Consider the following 17,502-nt stretch of genomic DNA (forward strand, 5'->3'; position numbering starts at 1 on the left):
TTCAAATACTTTTGTAAAGACAGGAAGCAAAGATATCGGCCTAAATTTTAATGTATCTGAAATGAGGCTTAGTAGTTGTTTTAAGATTGGATGCACAATAGGGTGGGGTTTTAGAAACATTCCCCGACTAATGATTGGCTACTCACAATAACAATGCGAAACACTTAAGAAGGTTGCTGAATAGAGTACGTGTTTCTTTAATACTTCCGTTGCCATTCCATCCCAGACGCTAGATTTAAAAAAAATCAGTAATGAAGTTGAAACCCGTATAACAATATGTAAATTATTCCTATTAGTTTCGCAAAGATTTCTCAAATTAAAAATATATCTCAACAGAATTATTTTCAGAGATTATTTTGACCGAAATAAAGTATTTATTGTTTTATTAGCTTCATCCATTGCATTTCCGAGCGATTTGAAAATGTTACTGGTAGACAAAGTTCACATCTTATAACCTCACATCACATCACATTTATCCAAGACACCTGGGATAAATTACAGCTGTTTGTACTATTCCTGATGTAATTCTTTGTTCCTTTAAATATAACTTAATAAAAGTATACTTGTATTTTCTAAAATTACTTGTAAATTCAGGTGCCTCGTGTCTTACTTACTAAGTAAGACATTTGTTCGCGTTCGCGTACACGTAATTTTCTAATCGCTGTCGCCATATACAGGGTGTTCTGAAAAAAGGTGCCCATAAGTCAGGGCGTGATTCCTCACATCAAAATAAGAAAAAAAGGTCTAATTAACATAGGTCCGAAAATGCTTAGTTACCAAGTTATACAGGGTGAAAGATTTCGTCTGAATTTCAGTTCCCCTGCTGCAACGAAGCCCTACGGGTATTTGTTGGCTGTTAATTAAGATGTACAAATTTAGCGTACTTTATGTAAAATGAACTGAACAATTGAATAAAAACCGTTTCCAGAGCTGTAGCTACAGTAATTTTTAAGATATGTGACGAAATACGCGAAACTTGGTCCCGAAAAAACAAGTTACATTTAGGTGTGAAGCAGATTTACTATGTTAAATGTACAATAAACACAAATATTTTTTCACACGGTACTTGTAGAAAATTTAATTTCGAAGAGAAAGATGTAAAATAAGTCTATAATAGACAAACGCAAACTTTAAAAAATAATCCTTAATTACATACAAAACGCATATGAAAAATAGACAAAATCTGTTAAGCTCTCTACAAATGTAATATTGAAATTAAAAACAAGCTGTTTTATTAAAATATTTGATTTGAGAAACAAAATAATTTCTATTTAAAACATATGTTTTAACAATGTAACATTGTTTATAATAATTTAAATAAAACATTACAAGCAGCTATTTTTCCATTGCTCATTAAGTGCGTGTGTTGATCTGTACTTTAATACAAGTTAGTGCGAGTGCCGTTGAAGTTAATTTTTGATAGCTAATAATATCTTATTCATCATGGCAGGTAATATGAATATTATGTACACTAATGGTGAAATGGCAGACATGCATTTAATGTACGGTCTTGCACATTGCAACAGTCCTCAGGCTAGGACGACTCTATCAGGAACATTTTCCTCATAGACAGTTACCGACTCATAAAATGTTTTCTTCCATTCATAGAAGGCTAAGCGAGACGGGAAACCTTTAAATCTGGAAAAGTTTGGTAGATCAGGACGGCCACGTACAACGTGTACAGCTGAATTGGAGGAGGGCCGTGTTGGACGAAACAGAGAATCATCCTGGAAGATAGTACTAGAGAACTAGCCTTGGATTTCGGTGTTAGTAATTCAATTGTCTGGAAGATTTTACACGAGCAGCAGTTGCATTCTTATCACTATCAAAGGGTCCAGGCTCTTTTGCCTCGAGATTACTTTCCTCGTGTTCAGCTATGCCAATGGCTTATCCAAAGGTGCAGAAATCCCACATTTTTTAAATTACATTATCTTTACTGATGAAGCAAAATTTTCAAGAATGGCTTATTCTTAACACCCACAATACTCACATGTGGTCAATTGAAAATCCACGTGCTATTTCAGAGAACCAGTCACCATATCAGTTTTCCTATAAACGTATGGGCTGCTATTCTGGGTGATAAAAATTTTTATTAGTTTTTTACCTGATACGCTCAATGGTGAAAATTATTTACATTTCTTGACGACTAATCTGAATGAGTTACTCGAAGATGTGCCACTATACACACGCAACAACATGTGGTTCATGCAGGATGGAGCTCCAGCTCATTACACATTACAAGTAAGAGAAGAATTTTTAAATGAAGCATATCCAAACAGATGGATTGGTCGAGGAGCCCCAGTAGCACGGCCTGCAAGGTCACCTGACCTCAATCCTCTAGACTTTTTCTTATATGGGGACATTTAAAGACGCTTGTCTACGACTCGCCTGTGGATACCATAGAAGAGTTGCGAATAAGGATTGTTAACGGGATTCAAAGGATACGTGAGACACCTGGGATCTTCGAAAGAGTTCGGCAGTCTATGAGAAGACGGCTGGATGCTTGTATTTTGAATGAGGGGAAACATTTTGAACATTCTACTGTGACAGTGGTTAGTTTTTTTAGGACAAGTGTAACTTTTTTGTTGAATGATAATTCAGATAACTTTTTTATGTAATGATAATGTATGATTGTTAAAAATATTTACTTGATAAAAAATAATAGTAACTCATTAATTTGTTTTAATAAAAACAGCTGTTTTAATTTCAATATTACATTTGTAGAGAGCTTAACAGATTTTGTCTATTTTTCATGCGTTTTTGTATGTAATTAAGGATTATTTTTTTAAAGTTTGCGTTTGTCTATTATAGACTTTATTTTTACATCTTTCTCTTCGAAATTAAATTTTCTACAAGTACCGTGAAAAAATATTTTGTGTTTATTGTACATTTAACATAGTAAATCTGCTTCAAACCTAAATGTAACTTGTTTTTCGGGACCAAGTTTCGCGTATTTCGTCACATATCTTAAAATTACTGTAGCTACAGGTCTGGAAACGGTTTTATTCAATTTTTCAGTTCATTTTACATAAAGTACGCTAAATTGTACATCTTATTAACAGCCAACAAATACCCGTAGGGCTTCGTTGCAGCAGGGGAACTGAAATTCAGGACGAAATCTTTCACCCTGTATAACTTGGTAACTAAGCATTTTCGGACCTATGTTAATTAGACCTTTTTTCTTATTTTGATGTGAGGAATCACGCCCTGACTTATGGGCACCTTTTTTCAGAACACCCTGTATAGCTTACTTTCAAAAAGATTGATTTGTAGAATATCCAAAGCATTCATATCTGGAGAAGGGAAAGCATTTTTCAAAAAAGAAATTGAAAGAAAATCAGCGTCAGACTGGTGGTGTCTGGACTTAGGCTCGAGTTTATAAAAGAAATCATTGTAAAAATCCAATTATTGTCACTTATAATAATTATAAGTATCGTATGTTTATGAATTGATGTCTCTGTATATGATAAAGTAGAAACTACGATTAATTTGCGAAATATTCAGATATGCCGATGTTAAAGACATGGTCCAATTCGGCGTAAAATCTGTTACAGAAGTTCTGTGATTCTGTTTACAAAAGTGTTTCGGAAGTTAAAAAATACCCTAAATAGTTTCTTGTTATTTGTTTAACTATTGCTCTGCTCAACTACAAATTTAGGTATTTTTAAAGCCTCGCAGTCCTCCATTAAAATTGACATATAATATTCTTTAAGACGTTTTCCAATCTTAAAAGTTTTAAATATTTCTGTTAGTGTGCTAAGTTTATTTCTAGTTTGCTTTACATTAAAAATGTATATTTCGTTAAGTTTTTAATATGGTCTGATTCCTTATTTTGAAACGAATATTTTTTAATAATATTTTTACTTTAAGGTGGTGCAATTGATTTTTGGTTTGGAAAATATTGTTTATGTTAGTATCATAACTCTGATAACTTTTCTCTGAATACAGAAAAGTAGAAAGACATTTTTAACACTCCACGTGAAATTGCAGACATTTAAATTATGAAATTTGTAAGTTTTTAAATCAGGTTCAAATATGCTGAAGATCAAATATAAAATTTTTACAATATGTGCACATAATATACCTGGAGGAAGTAAAATATTGTGATTTATAACATTTCAATCCAAATAAGTAAACATTATTTAAAGCATAATGTAATACCTGAATATAATTTCCTTACGCCATTAATGAATGAAAACATTTCACTCATTGTAGTTAAAACTCATTACATCAGCTTATAAATTTCGTCTGTATCTTCCCCAGAAGTGTTAAACATTTTTTTTCTACTTCTGTAACCAGAGAAGTTATCAGGACTATGAACTTAACATAAAACAATGTAAGAGTATAACCGTACCACATGTCACTTAACAGCCTTCGCTGAGGTTGTCTGCAAAATGTCAAGTCTATAGCTGCATGAGTCACCAAGCCATATGTTAAAATGTCACATGGTTGTACTCAGTTTGTTTAAAATTTTATTTTTTCTGTGATTTTCTCTTCTCCATCAAATGTTATAACGATCCATGTAATGATGTATTATAATATCAATTTAAAAATTTTCACTAATGCTCAGCCAAATCTCATGGAGTGACATACACCATCGTTGAACTCGATGTTGGCTACATAGAAATGAAGCTTAATGCAAAATGAAAATTCTCTAGTTCAGTTCGTTTTCAAGATAACGTGCGGATGGACAGACAGACAGGCTCTTGCTTCTCGTTTAAGCTCAGCAAGTTGAGCTGTTCATCCATCACTCTCCATCATTTATCACGAGTTTTTCTAGTAATGACGCCTCCAACTCCTTGGATACAATATTCAGTCGACGCAGTACTCAACAAAGATGTACATGAACGTAATAAAATGAAGGCGCAGTCTATGTAGCGAAGAAGAGGTCTTACTAGACTTATCTTATCGGTCACTCCAATAGATTGCGTAAGTGTGTCCTTGACCAACTAACAATGACCCGCACCGCAGATGTGACTCAGCTTCTCCACCGCTACGCTGGATAACAAATAAAATTAATGTTCATGCGACGGTGTAATAATTAAATATTTTATTATAACTTGTTTATATTTTTCCTGTCTAATGAATTTTTAGTTGACATTAATAAACTTTAAATACTATTACTTACTAAAATTCATTTAGGAAATCAAGCGCCGCTGTTTTCAATACCGTATTGTACAAAAATCACACACACACAACTGAATTCCCAAAACTTTTTCGAACCATCCCAATGTGCCATTAATATTAAAATTATTTATGATTATTTTAATTCCCTAAAATGAAATGCTTGCCTATTTTGCGGGCCACCCTGCTCACTATCTTTGCTTGTGTATCTCGATTCAAAGTTCTTCAAAAGCATAGATATCTTTCAACCTGATGCAGTACTCTGTATGGTCTTGCTTTTCAATCTCTGTTCGCTATTTGGTTCAGTCTAGGAATCATATTAATTTTTACCTTATCAGTACCGTAAGCCTCTTCTCTGCAAAACGGAACCACTGTCGCCTCGATGGATTTCTGACAAATAAATTTCCACTTTGTGTCCAGTGCATTGCTTTGTGATTATATTTGCAATGGTTTCGAGCTCATTGCCCTCTTTTGTTTCTCCAGATTGTTGTCACAGTGTGAATGGTTCGGTGAGATATTAGTGACTGGTCCCTCCGATCTTGTTTCTTCAGCTATCTACTGTAAATATGCCGTCCCACAGTGTGAAAGGAAACTAATTCATGTAGGCAATCCAACATGAACCAGATGGTCTGAATTCACCACTGCTGCCATCTATGGTAATAGTTATGAGTCAGATGATACTACTCTCAAAGCTATTGCCATAACTAGCAGTAACCCACTATGGCAGATATTTTATTCATGCAAATACAAAATTCTGGATTGTATATATATATATATATATATATATATATATATATATATATATATATATATATATATTGTTAAGGGTTGATTCACCTTTCCACTTGGTGAGAGAAAGAGAATACTTCTTCACCTTTACACTTTACACTGTATTTATTGTCTAGGTTTCTGTGATATCGAAACAATGTGAAGAGTTCATTTTTAGCTTTTTCGTCACCGACTGTTTTTGAATTTTTTCAGATGAACATGACTCCTGATTCCAGGAGCCAAGTTTGTGACAGGGAAAGATTCCAGATGCTGCACTAAGAGGAAGGTGAACTGGAGCTAAACTCAACATTCACATAGCTCTTTCCACCATTGCTAAGTTATGTGCAGGATAATCTGGATGGGTAAGGTTGGTGGTAGGGGCAGACTCCTGTCAAGATCCATGAGGAAGGATTTTGGGAATCACAGTCATGTCTCCTTGGAAGAACAATCTCTGAACCATCTCTGAACCAGCCTCTCAAGTCAAGAGTGAGCAGGAGTTGCAAGCCCTTATCTTTAGGCTAGCTAACTGCCTTTAACATCCCCCGCAGTACACTAAACCTATCGATCTACCTTTGCACCCCAATATCTCAACATTGTTAGTGATGTGCCGCTCATGGACATCCACAGGGTTGCCAAAATTTAAGAGGCACATTAGTTTTTGCTGTACCCAGTGTGCAACTAGAAGTTATAAACCAGCCAGAAGTGAACCATCCTGGGGCTCAAATTTTAGTTACTATTCTATATTAATGTCACAAATATACATTTCAGGACTTTTTCTGCGGAAAGCCTCTCAATTTGTCGATAAACCCGGACGAGGCAGTGGCCTATGGGGCAGCAGTCCAGGCAGCCATCCTCTCAGGAGACACAAGCTCTGCCATCCAAGATGTGCTGCTCGTGGATGTGGCTCCGCTATCCCTGGGTATAGAGACTGCAGGTGGAGTGATGACCAAGATTGTGGAGCGCAACTCCCGTATCCCCTGCAAGCAGACGCAGACATTTACCACTTACACCGACAACCAATCCGCTGTTACCATACAGGTACAATAACATCTTGTACATTTTTCCCCCTTTGGGCCGCCTACTTCCATGCACTTAAAAATCATTACATTAGTAATGTATCGTATTTCTCAAATCCACTGCAATTTACATTAGTAAAAGTAAACAAACAGAATATTTTCTCTGTACATTGTTTAGAATTTTAATGGCCTTTGATTGCTTTTTATTTTTAATACTGCATAACTGTTTTTAAATTGTACTATCTGCAATATAATTGTCCAATTATACATATGTTTCTCTTTTTTTTCTTCTCTAATTGTTAGCTCTAGGCTAGTAGGCTTCGGGAAATCCCACGCCGCCTCAATGTACTATTTGTTTCTTGACGTAGGAGTCTTGTAAGGATCTACGTTATCTTCTCGCTAAGGGTCCATCAGGCTTCCTAGGTTGAAGCACCTTATCCAGGTTACATTTAAGTTACCAATATGCAGATAGTTACTTTGTTTTAAATACATTTCTTAATTGAGTTCAGAAATTGAAGTAATTCTTTAAAAATCTCTAAATTGTTTGACTGCAGAATTTTAGTTAAGTTTTGAACATTCATCCCATACTTATTCTTTATTAATTTTAAACCTTGGCTTCTGGCATGGTCATATGCAGGGCACGTAAAAAAGATATGTTCCAAAGTTTCACTATGACCTAAAGTACATCTCAGACATAGTGGAGTGAAATACTGACCAATAGTATATAGGTTTTTATTTATATTGGCGTGACCAAATCTTAGTCTTAGAATGTTGATTATTTCCCATCTTTTCATTTCAACATTTTTGAACCATGTATATTTTGGTATTGTTACATCCACCTCTTTATACCATCGAGCTTTATCTACTCCTATAAACAGATCTTAGTTTTTGAGAAGTATAATTGTTTTTGGTACGCTTTGAAATCGTCTATGGATATATGTAATTGTTCTATTTTAGTGCCATCTTTGATTGCCTCTTTTGCTAATTTGTCAGCAAACATATGTTTCTCATCAATTATATGTTTATTAATTTTCTTCTAAGCCATTAAATATATACGTAGCGTAAATAAAGCAATATTTTAATCGCTTTCTTATGTCAAGAACTTAAATATTTACTCCACTTGGGTTTTAAAATGATGTTGTAGTAGAAATTCTTTAAGTTTGATCTTTTGTGTAAAATATTTCGAGTCTAGGTAACAATTAAAATAAAAATTCAACTGAAAATGTGTATAAGAAACCATAAATAGCTGTGTCTTAATCGCTTCATCAAAATGCTTATTGGCGATTGGTTATAACTGTCCAGAAAATATGTCTTTAAGAATTAAGAATATTGTTTGACTATACAGAACAAAGAAAATTTACAATAATTCAATTAAATACTGCTTTAAAAAGAGATTATCATTGAAGCCCACATCTAAAATCTCTTGATTAAAGCTTTCTTTCCAGAACAATTACAAAACATGTGTATTTACTCAGACATTAAATGCACTCAATATGACACAAAGACACTTTAAAACTGTACACAGCCACATTTCTTTAAAAGTGTACTGTTTTCCTAAAATCAGTAAATCTGTTTGCAGGTATTTGAAGGAGAAAGAGCGATGACCAAAGACAACAACTTGTTGGGCACATTCAACTTGACAGGGATCCCTCCTGCGCCACGTGGAGTGCCCAAGGTGGAAGTCACATTTGATCTGGACGCTAATGGTATCCTTAATGTGTCAGCAAAGGATAGCAGCACCGGCAGGTCAGTAGTTACAGTAAGTTGTCATTTAAGGTGGTAAGTATAGATTTTCCCAGAAGAAACACTGATGAATATAAATTATAAACAATTAGTATTAACAGATAACAATATTTTTAACAATTCATTAGCATCGAGATACTGCAATTTAAGTTTCTATATTGAAAAATTAATGGATTTTAGACAAATTTCTACTTATAGCACAGTTTTAAACTTCATCATCATATTAAAATCGGAACCTCAGATGGGTGGTCAGTGGCTAACTAGCACCTTCATTCTTGGAAGACCATTTCCTAATTCTAATCATAACAAGGAAACATTCTTTATGTTTTTACTATATCATGATCTATATAGCTGTATAAATAAACTGTGAAGATACGAAGGAAATTAATTTTTTATACGGGTTAACTATACAATTCAGTTCTAGGTGGTTGGTCGGCGAGTGCAGACCTACCGTGACCTGTATTCTGTAGTTCAGTTTCAATAAATAGTCTTGTGTTTGTTACGTCATGTTATAGAGTTAGTGGAGTTGACACACACGGTTATTGTGATTCTTGACTTATGCGTCTCACAATTCTCCTCGTATGATTTGTTTACTTTTACCTAGATTGTAGTTATGTGTTTGGTTAGTTATTCACCTGAGGAAGAACTCAGATTACAGATCTTGAAACGTAGTGTTACTGATTTTTTTTATCACTGAACAATGGCAAATGCCCGTATAAATACTGTTTCCTTCATAATCCTTCCATAGTCAAAAACAAACTTCAAACAAAGAAAATAATTTAGTGGATACGAAAACACCATGATAATCTAGCCGTGCATTACAAGTATTTATTTCATTAAACCAAAATAACAGAAGAATAAAAACGTTCTCTTTGGCAGATCGGAGCGCATCACGATCCAGAACGACAAAGGGCGGCTGTCCAAGGAAGAGATAGAGAGGATGTTGGCGGAGGCTGAGAAGTACAGAGGGGAGGATGACAAGCAAAGAGAGCGCGTAGCAGCCAGAAATCAGCTGGAGAGTTATGCATTTAGTGTCAAGCAGGTAAGTTGTGTCTCGATAGGATTCTGTAACTAAGAATATTATATACTACAATTAATTAATCCAATCATGTGTTGTGACGTTTGGACTCTCCTACATTCAAAATGTTCCATCAAACTCTGAAGTGCTTTACCCACTGCTTCTTCCACAGGTAGCCTATTTACTAAATATATTTTTACCCTCAAACGAAGTGAAACTTACCAATTACAACTATTATTCTCCTCAGTTATCAAGTTGTCTCCTTTCCACAATTTGTGGTTAGCGACATGCTGCTTCTGGGCATTCATTGGGTGGTTCAAATGTACTTGACAACTTGGTCTTTCCTGTATTAAATTAGTTATAGCTGTACAGCTTCCGAGTGTGCACCAACATCCACAAGGAGTCTTTTCTTTCCATTCCCAATTTTGTTGTATCTTTTTCAGTAAAGTTCTGAATTCTAAGTAATACTTACTCAAGTTGAATGATGACTAATAAGTGAAGTACTATTTATTCTTTAGGCAGCAGAAGAAGCAGGAGACAAGCTGACAGCCGAGGAGAAGGCTGCTGTGGCCGAGAAATGTGCGGCAGTGACAACCTGGCTGGACGGCAACTCCCTTAGCTGAGACCGACGAGTTCCGAGACAAACTGAAACAGCTGCAGGCTGACTGTGCGCCTGCCATGACAAAACTTCACCAAGGAGGAGGCAAGGGTCCAACCGTAGAGGAGGTTGACTAAACCAATACTTCAGGGACCAACTTTTGTGTCATATTACAATTTTCAAAGGAGAAATCTTGTTTTCATAAATAAAAATTTACAGGTTAATCTCAAATATTAAAAACCATTTAGAAGAAACGTAATTCCCATTCAGGTTTTTTTGTTCTCTTAGGACACGAAGCTTAAAAAATTGCACCTAATCCAATAAGGATCTTTGCACTACTTCCAGAGTGACAGGATATTCTGACTGGGCAAGGTTAGGGGTAGATGCCACCTCCTGTTGAGATATATGAGGAAAAATTTAGGGAACTAATCTTAAGTCATATGTCACCTCAGAAGAAGGGAAAGCCAGCTCTGAACCAGCCTCTCCAGTCAAAGCAGGCATGGGGTGGCATGAACCTTTGACTCTCAGAGAACGAACCCTACCAACTCCAACAGTCATCTCCCGCAGTAAAGTACATGTATTAAATTACCCTTGCGCCCCAAAATCTCAAAATTTGCAGTTAGTGGTGTGCCTCTCCTGGACACCCATAAGGTTGCCCAGACACATTGGTTTTTTTATGTACCCAGTCTGTGTTCAACTGGAAGAGGTAGGTATAAACCAGCCAGGAGTGAACCCTCTGGGGTTCTCTTTGAGGTTACCAATGCATTTGTTATAAAGAGTGGAAATGAAATAATTCAATTAAAATCGTTTTGTTAGCATTTCCTAGTGGAAAATATGATATCTCCTACCCTCTTGACACACCTCAACAATTTCCATTGTAATCTAATAAATACTCACCAAAACTTCTAATTTTATTTTAACTGTTAAAGAAGATTGAGAACTGGATATTTTTTTTATCTTTGAAAGACGAATGTTGCCCTTTAATTGTATTTTCTTTTCCAAATATTTCATTAGTTTTAGTACAAACTAAAATAGCACTCCTGCCTTAACAACTTTTTCACTAATCATAAATCTGTAAAGAAAGAATGTACATTTCTCAATACTAAACTTATCATTTGTGTATGTACGCTCTCTGGAAATAAAATTAAACGTTTGAGCGTAATGCTTACTAATTTCATCATAGCGTCAGGCAATTTAAAGATGTTCACTATGTCATGTGCAATGGTACATATCGACTTTTGAAAATTCATGTTTCATGATGGTGCATGAGAAAATTTAATAAAACACATTGTATGTTATTAATGGTACTATTAAAATTAACTGTATATAATCAAAGATCGTATGAATTATCCTGTAGTTTATTTTAATATAGATAATGTGACCTTTATGTACCACAGGAAGTGTTCAAGTAATGTTTCCATAGCACTGGGTATAATGTACCACCGGTGGTACACTAGTACGTAAATCACAGATATCCAACAGTGTTTTATTATTAATTTTGGTAATGTTATGTATTTATGTTCAATAACAAATATTTTTTTAAAAGAATACAACACACATATTTTAAGAATTTTTCTAAAGTTATATCTGGTATATTATTAAAGCAGTTATCAATTTCGCTACTGTAAATACGTTAAGTTTCCTTTTTGGACCACCTACATATAACAATTTTTATCCTTGCTCAGGGATTTAATCGTTTAACCATCATCATTTTTTCCTTTAATTATGATATTTTTTATTTTCCTAGATGTATTTAACTTTTTCTTCTCGTATACAAAACAGTTGATATTGTTTTCGTAATAAACTTATCTCATTATTTATGCATTTTCATCTAGTCTGTGAGTAAAACACTACCTTATGGCTTTATACATTGTGCTATAATTAATAATACAACGGGTGTTAATCAAGTTCATTTTAATAGTAATATGTATACTTGCTCAACCGTACTATGTAAATTATACATTACAGCTATTTATTATTAATTAACTGAACTACATTAACATTTAATGAGATAATTGAGTAATACATAATTTACAACTTCTAACACTTCGGTGGATCGTGATTCCACTCATGCATAATTTATTTATTGCTTTTATTAAATTAAACTTCTATGTGTTTGTATTTTAAACATGAAACTATGTATGAATAAATAATAACAAAGACCAACTATACATCAGTATTTATTTGCTCCTGTTTTTTACCAAACTATATTTTAAATAAAACATACATCAACATACTAATGTACACAAATTGGAGTTATATTGATTCTACTTTAGTGAATACTTGGAAAACCTAATCTGGAAGTTTATTATGAATAAATGAAGAGTATATAACCTCTTTGAATACATTTTTTTAATATTGACAATTCCAGACTACAGTCTTTCCTAGAGTAGAGCTAAATAAATGCAAGGGTGGGATGAAAAGGTTAACGCCTGAAATAGATCAAAGTATAATTTATTTTTCTACATAAAGTTTCTAATATAGATTTTAAGGATATTCTATTGATGCTCTAATGACTGTAAGAGCTTCGTCCAAGTCTAGAAAAGAATAACTTGTCACTTCAATATTAAGGCCTGGCTGGGAGCATTGTTGCAGTGAAATATGTTTCTTTCATTGTTAGACATCGTAATGCTTATTCTTAGTAAATTTTTAGACAATATATGTACTGTGTATACAACTCGATAAATTGTGAGACATAATTAGTAATTGTGTTTTTACCGCGGTTAAGCGTGTATTGCGCATAGGCACAGCAGACGCTCGGCGATGAAGAAATATAGACATACAAAATATGAACTTGAAGTTAAATGTTATTTATAAAGCACGATATTTAATTACTTTGGTTCTGTAACTTTTGGTTTTCATACACAAAGTGTGACAGAAACACGTTACAGTGATTGGTTAATAACTATCTTAGTAATTAATGAACATACACGAATATAAATCGATACAAAATAAATCTAGTTTTTTTGGCAATTTTAATGTAATCATACTATTAATAGCAAGGGTTATATTGTCATATTAGACATTCTCTTAGGTTATTATTTTATTTTTATAAAATAAAAAAAGGGTTGTCAACATTTTTATAAAACTCGTTTTGAGAGCCATCTAATTTTGTACACGTTTTACATAATTTTGGTTGAAACAATACTAGAGTATTGTGACAGTACCTGCGAGTAAACTTTAATCGCTTTAAAGAATTATAATATTTCTAAATTATCAAATCAGCAATCTAGAGGTTTTGCACTTATATTTTATTTTTTGTAAGTATCTGTACTCATTAATAACACAAGTCACTAATACACGACTAGCGCCACCAACGAAAGCGATGAGAACTGAGTTTAGATTACAAATTAACCGTTCAAAAAGATGACTGGAAGGGGTTTATGACTATATCTCGCTCTCTCTCGCCCGAAGCGCTGGAAGTGAGGTCTGTATCATTTGTCAATCCCACGGGTCACAGACGGACTCGTCATTCCGAACAAATCTTTTGTTTTACTGTATGTCAGCTATTATAGTTAAAATATCAAAACAAATTAAAACAAAACTGAACTATGATACATTGTTCAACTGCGAGTACATTTTCAGTTCAACGCAAATTAAAATATACCTTGAATATTTATATTAATAGGGGGGGGTTACAACCCTCAACCCCCCCCCCCCCCCACGGGATACGTCTATGCCTTTAGGAGCTACGGTTCGAGACTGGTCTTGGACTGTGGTCAGTCCTGGTTCATTTGTGTTCCATATATTTTCAGAAGGAATTGGTCCGAATGAGTGTGAACGGCATTTATGTTCGCGAAAAAACAGTGAATGCTATGGCGATTGAAGCTCGTCTCACAGATAACGCTAGTGGCTTTTGGCTTTCTAATGGGATTTTTGTCGGAGAGTGTCTTTAAAAATTGCTCGTATCCATTCTTCGCCGGCCATTTCATTATTATTCAATTTTTCTAGGTAGTTTTTTATTTCCGTAGCAAACTTGAAAGGTAAAATACCTACTCCCTTTTTTGTTCGTCTGTATTGCGTATTTACGACATTTTTGAAGCTAACCAGGCTTTGCTCTTATGAAGCAGTAAAAATTTGCTTTATAACGTATTTTACACAGTATTCAAAGTTATTGGCCCCACTTTTCGTGTGTGTTTTCGGCCTTTTCAGGATCATAATTTGTTATTACATCGGTGGCATTCTGCTATGCCTCCGCATTCAATAGTTTCCTCCGTACCGGATTTGCTTCATGGTGATAGAATCAGATCTAGAACAAGAAAAAGCAATTCTCTGTAACCTACTGCATCTTGATCTGGTGGTTCAAGATGCAAGATTCCATTTGATGCCAAGGTACGCGAGCGTTTGAGCAAAAAGAAAAATGACTACCCACGCCTAACCCTTCACTATAAAAAATAACAAGTAAAATCAATGTATTCCTTTAACTTACTAGCCCTACCAGATGGGATATTAATCTACTCTACAATCATAATATATCTGCTTCAAACTGGAACTTGAGTTATTGAGGTTAAGAGTGAAAAATACAGGTTAAATACTACTCACAATCATGGTATTTGACCGATTGCGCTACAGCTCTCTGTGGTTGACGGAGAAGGTGTCATGGCCGACATGATACCGCGTTATTCCAACAGATAGCACCACCTATCGGAAATAGTAAATGATGCGCAAGGTACACCACAGCCAAGGTACAATAATCTGTCGTATTATGTTTTAGTAAATAGCTTTTTTTACGAAAATAAATTTTTTCGTCAAAAAGGAAAATTGTCTCAAAACCACTTGTGATATCTAACTGAAAATTTTACACAATATGTACACAACCTTCTCACATAAGCTGAGAAAATAAGTTTATGACCTAAAATATATTTGGAAACTATTAAAAACAAAAATAATTTCAGAAATTAAAAAACTATTAAAAACTTAGCGTATGTACCAAAGGTGATTAGATATATGGTAAAAATTTCCATTAAAAATACCCAGTAGTTTCTTAGAATATGCTGCTTACATTAACATTACAGAAATACGCGTTCCGTTTCCCCTTATTGTATAAATGTAAATTTCTAATCTGGTAAGGTAATTTTTACATTTAATATTCATACATTCCAAATTTTGTTGTTTTATATTTACATTTTTTAATTGTTTAGTACTCTTTAAATTCTTCCTTGATACAAATGGACTGAACTATTTTGTTTATATAAATGTAATATTTTTAGTTTGAAAATATTAGTTTTCAGCTATATTAGTAGAATACCGCTATAACACCTTATAGTCATGCTATTTAGATTATAATCTATATCGAATAATCTAAGACATGCTAGACTTATAGAACTTTTATCTGTCTTTTTGTTAATTTACAGCCTGCGTCTAATAACTATGAAATTTACAGTTTTGGGTTCCTATTTAATGCCAAAACTGTACTTGAATCTCCCCATAAATATAATAATTTGGTACAATGTAAGAAGTACCATTGGTATGGGCATACCAAGTCTTATTGAAGGCACCCAAACCGTTGTGTAAAACGCGGTCCTAATCATGATACTACTATAGGTACATCGCTTATAAAAAGACAAGACACTGGACGATTTTAGTTCACGCAGGGTGGGGTAAATACCCCTCCGCCGCTGTGATGCCGCCCTCATACAGTATCCCCACCACTGCTTGGCACTCGCCCGCTTGCTCTATCCCCTGACCTGACCACTGCCACTTAGCGGCTATCCTCACACCAAAACGTAAGCTCCCTGGATACATCTATGGCTACATTAGTCTGTTCAAATTATGTTTTACGCTTGTATAGGCCTGTACACAAAAATATACAATATGGTAAGTAGCTGCAGTGGAAAACAATCCACACAGCTGATATGGATACCAGAAGGCCTTACATATGGATGTGAACTCTTCTTGGGAGCTTCATGTTGATCATGTTTGCAAAAGAGTCCGTTCCGTGTGCTTCGCCCCGGCCAATTTGCTTGGATATGCAGTTGTCATGTACTGAATATCATTCTTCAGTAGAATCTATTCTTCGTTGCGGTATTATCTTCTGTGGATTCTCGAGCAATAAAAACTGTCTAAGACTATTAAAATTACAGAAATGGTGTATTAAAGCAAGACAAAAACTAAAAGTAGAAAATCTTTGCAAACCATTGTTTGCAGGACTGTTTATAATAGTGTTGGTCGGACTGTTGGGACACGAGTGTTGCATGTTCAGGACCTATTCCCAGCTGTTTATAAAAAATACTACTAACATTTGTACCTCATAAGAGGAAGAGGAAATCGTGTATTACCTAAACACAAATCAAACGAATTTTAAAAGAATCCTTATAACTCATGTATTACCGTACTATTTACAACATTCTTGCCTTGTATTATAAAGGAGGTTCGAAGTCAACATTCATTCAAAAGGAATTTAACAAATACTTCATTTCTAAGTGTTTTTTATAGTGTAAGTGTATATTATGATGTTTTGTTTACTAAAAGACTAAATTACATTTGTTTATATAGCATAATGTACACTAACATCTTCTTTACAATTTCTTGTACGATAAACGAAAACAATCGACTTGATTTGATTAAGCAAACTTTAGAAAAGGTAAAAGGTAGAGGTATATTCTGTATTCTGTAGCGTTTCTTGCTGTAAGAGAGGCATTCAGGAAAGTCTGACATAACTGGCCTTTTGTTCATGATAGAGAATCATTTCTACCTCTCACTCTCTATAATGTTATTAAACCTTATCTATCTGAAAGATACTCCACAATTAAAACTTTTTATTATAATTCAGACTTAAAGAGATTGAATCTACAATTCCACAAAGTAGTGTATTGAGCCCTCTGTTTTACACACTCTTCTCAGCAGATATACAAATTAATGAAACTACTTTAACTGCAGCTTTTGCAGAAGACACTTATGTCTTCGCTTCTCGTTAAAATCCATTCTCATACCTTGCAAGATGTTTTGAATTCAATATCTGATTGGTTCAAACGCTGGAGAATAAAAGTAAATGAAAACGAATATGTGTATGTTACATTTACTCTTAACGTTGGAAATTGATCACTCGTTTTCCTTAACAAAATTCAATTAAGTCAATACAATTATATCAAATATTTAATTAAGAACCCGCTTCGATAGGTGACTAACAAGGCGAACCCAAATTCGGAACACATTACTGCAACCCAATACACAATAATTTTCGAAAATGAATTGGCTTTCTGGAAAAAAATCCCATCTCACTTCTGAAAATAAAT

General features: G+C 34.3%; 1 pseudogene; it reads left to right on the forward strand.

Moving 5' to 3' along the window:
* LOC124362048 overlaps positions 1 to 12,438 on the forward strand; it is a 44,880-nt pseudogene extending 32,442 nt beyond the window's left edge.
* Positions 12,439 to 17,502: the final 5,064 nt, after the last annotated feature.

Source organism: Homalodisca vitripennis, chromosome 5, assembly GCF_021130785.1.
Source record: "Homalodisca vitripennis isolate AUS2020 chromosome 5, UT_GWSS_2.1, whole genome shotgun sequence".
In the NCBI taxonomy this organism is placed as follows: domain Eukaryota; kingdom Metazoa; phylum Arthropoda; class Insecta; order Hemiptera; family Cicadellidae; genus Homalodisca; species Homalodisca vitripennis.